This window comes from Clarias gariepinus, chromosome 4, assembly GCF_024256425.1.
Source record: "Clarias gariepinus isolate MV-2021 ecotype Netherlands chromosome 4, CGAR_prim_01v2, whole genome shotgun sequence".
Classification (NCBI taxonomy): domain Eukaryota; kingdom Metazoa; phylum Chordata; class Actinopteri; order Siluriformes; family Clariidae; genus Clarias; species Clarias gariepinus.
This window is the reverse complement of record NC_071103.1, coordinates 17523543-17527447: the sequence shown is the minus strand read 5'-3', so window position 1 is coordinate 17527447 and position 3905 is coordinate 17523543.

Here is a 3905-nt window from a genome sequence, read left to right as displayed (position 1 = left end):
TTGCTGTGCACATGCGCCGCGCATGCGTACATCTGATTTTCGCCTCATCTTCGTCTGCTCAGAAGCCAGGTGTTCCGGGGAATTCAGTTTCCCCATGTCCCCCCCTGTTGCGCCGATTCAAATCATGACGTCACCCGTTGCCTATTTCTGTGCGCGCGAACAAGGACTTCTCACTCATTGTAATTGATTTTCATGGATTTCTGCTCTGCAAATAGAGAACATGCTACTGTCTTTGTAGGACTTAAACAGTGGAGTAGGATACTACGTATATTTGTTGATAATATGTTCAAGGTGATCTTGTTTTTCCATGCTTGGTGGGTTTCCTTCAGTTTCTCCAGTTTCCTCCCACAGTCCAAAGACATGCAGATTAGTAGAGCCCGTAGTGCATGAATGAGCCTGTGTGTGTTTGTGTGTGTGCCCTGTGATAGATTGGCACTCAGTCCAAGTTGTACTCCATCTAAGTCTGCCCCCCCCCCCCCCCCCAAGACCCAGTATACAGAATAAAGTGGTATAGATGATAATATGCAATCAGTATTTGGTTTTGGCTCCTATAACACAAATTGCTGCAAATTACATCATGGCATGGAGGCGATCAGTCTGTGGATCTGATAAAGTGCTATTGAAGACTGGGTTGCTTCGATAGCAGCCTTCAGCTTATCCATATTGTTGGGTCAGGTGTTTCTTGTCTTCCTCTTGTCAATAGCAAATAAATTCTCTATAGAGTTCAGATAAGGTGAGTTAGTTGTCCAATCAAACACAGTAATATCGTGGTCAGCAAATCAGACTATCTACTCCATATATTTATGAACTACTACTGACAATAACCTCCTTATACTATTAAACATAACCCTGTTCTAATTAATTTGATTCATTATTTTAATATGTGTTAATTTATTTGATAACAATTATCTTTCTGAAAGATTTTTAGCCACTCCCATACATGTTCGCCTAATTTAGAAGGGGAAAATGATTTCCTATAATCCAGGATATATGGTTCTTATTAAACAGCAGGTCAATGTCACAAAAAATACATTATAACAGAATTTGTACATGTAATAATATATCTGAATGGATTTCTCACCCTAAAATTTTACAAAGCTTGAAATTCATTACATACAATCCCTGACACGGGTTAACATGTCTACAAGTGCATTTCAGACATATTGTAACTGATACCTCCACAACAAACAGGGGCGGGGGGCGTTGGGGGGCCAGGGAGAGAGACTTTCCTAACCATTAGAAAAATGCATTTAATTTTTAAAAGACAGAGTTTTATTGTTGTATTACACATGTCTCTGAGCGTATTTCAGACACGCCTGATACTTTCACAGCCAGGAGAAAGAATGGAACACATTCGGCCTTGGAAAATTAGTTTCCCCTGCACTGTAAAAAGTGGGACTGGGCTTAATTAACAATTGTTAAGTTAATATTAGTGACAAGTACATAATAAAATTTACTAATTGCATTCTAATGTTCGAGTCTAATTAAGCTGATTTAAACAAATGCTGATTATTTATTAATTACATTTCAAGTAAATTTTTTGTCAGTTTAAATCAGCGAGGAAAAAATGGGAATAAATTCATTTTTCTGGCTATGGCACAACTAAAGAAATGTAGTAAATTTTAGACTCATTTAGAGAGACTAGGTTCTACTGCCATAGAATTTCCGCCCAAGTTTTTACATCCAGACAAGGTGTCACATGGTGCAGAATATGCATTTTTATTAAGGTGAGATTTGTTTAATTAGTTATAAATATGTACAAATAATTTTGTAGCAGTTAAATTTTTACAGACAGTTGTGAAATAAATAAATTTTATCGTGTGGGTAAATTCAGTTAAGCTATTTCCTAGGGTTAGTCTCAGTCTGTTCTAAAGCAAAGATGTCCTCTCAGTCTGCTCTGTTTTAATTTGGCTAAGAGTCGAGCTTAGCGTGGTAGTTAGTTCAGTGTGTGAATTTTATTATAATGTGTGTTATATAGTATATAATATTCTTTAAAGAGGCAGCCAGGCTAGTCAATGTTTCAGTTTTAGCTTCCCCTTCCCCACTTTAACAAGTGATTAGCTGACCTTGACACTGAGTGCCTAACTGCAGCAGTTAACCATTGCTCTAGAGGTGAGTAATTAACCTAAAGATTTACCTTTTGTGTTTTGAATTGAGCTCAATATAAAATATTAACTGAAAGGGGACATGTGTAGTAACAGAATATTGTATGTTTCTTTATGATGAATATGATTATGATTAAATTTTTTTACTTAAATATTTAATTAATGTTAGTTAATTTGTCTCAGATATTCAATAAAAATAAATCAATTTCTTCCAGATTTCTCTCAGATATTCATTAAGTGTAACACATTTTTTTAATAAAGGTAAAACTGTTTTTCTTAAAATGATTTAATTTACCTCAAAATATTTTGATGAATAACTTATATTTTTAACATTTAATATTAAATCCAACACAATAAAAAACTTGATTTCATTTATAATTAAATATATATTTTGTCTTACATTTAAATTTTTTTCCCTATGTTTCTTACTCATTATTATAGTAGTAAAATTTACTTAAATATTTTAGGTGTCACTTTGTTGCCATAATTTTTTTAAGTAAACCCTAGGTCAGATTTTTTTAGTGTGCTTAAATTTACATTCTGCATGTTATATTGCCTTCACAGATGCAGATTCACATTTAAGATTTTTGAAAGAATTAGATATGCAAGTTCCAAAAGGTAAATTTTGATTTTGTACATAATTAAAAGCTCACATTTGTTAACATTTAATCACAAGTGTTTTTTAATTGTGTGCATGTAGATAGATAGATAGATAGATAGATAGATAGATAGATAGATAGAAGGATAGATAGATAGATAGATAGATAGATAGATAGATAGATAGATAGATAGAAAACAGAAATACATGCAATACATTTTTTGTTGTTGTTGTTGTTTTGTTTTGTTTTTTTATGAGGGGATTTGCCAAATTTTTTCTTTTTTTTATCTTTAATCTTTGTCACAAAAATAGTCCACATCTTTTTGTGAGTTATATTACCATGTACTTCTCCATATATTAGAGGTAATAAGGTAAAGACAAAAAAAAAAAGCATTATTTTTAACGAACATTAAATGTCATGTCTTAAAGCTTCCGATAAAATTTACATTTTTAACCATAAATGATGAAGGAAGTCTCCTAGGAAGCAAAAAAAAAAAAACTAAGTAAATATGATGGAAGACTTGTATGTAAGCTGGCCCACAGTAGCACACATAAACAGATAGTCAATAAGCAGACATTAACATGGACCCAGTGGAGTGTCAGTGTGATTGTGTGCGCCCCACAATGGACTATTTTTCAGCCAGTTGAATTAGCCTAGTGAATACTGTAAAGCTAAAATAAGTGAAATGGTGGAGCTAAAGAAACAACTGTGACACGTTCAGAGTATGACATCACAGTATGCAACACCTTACATTCACTAATGGAGCAAAGGTACGATTCCTTGTACAAGCACCGTCTGTGACAGAGAATCACCACCTCGCAGTCTCTACCCCTAAGTAACTATGAGGTAACAGTATAGGGTCAGTGTATAAAAACCTGCGTGTAAGTCAAGAGACTGCAGTCAGTAACACATGAGACGGTGAAGCGCATCAGCTGCTGGTCATCTCAGGGACACTGATGGTATGATCATACCACTCTTTACTTACGAAGGACTGATTACTGATTTATCACTTGAATATGAGTTATTTGATATTTAATTTAATTACTATTGTGCTCAATACAAGAAAGAAACAGTAGCTTATGTTATGCTATGATTGTTGTTTAAGTGTTTCCATGCATTCACAAAAAATGTCATATGATGTTATTATGTATTACATGTTTGCTAAATGGTTCATGGAATCGTATGTGTTAAGGTTAGTTAA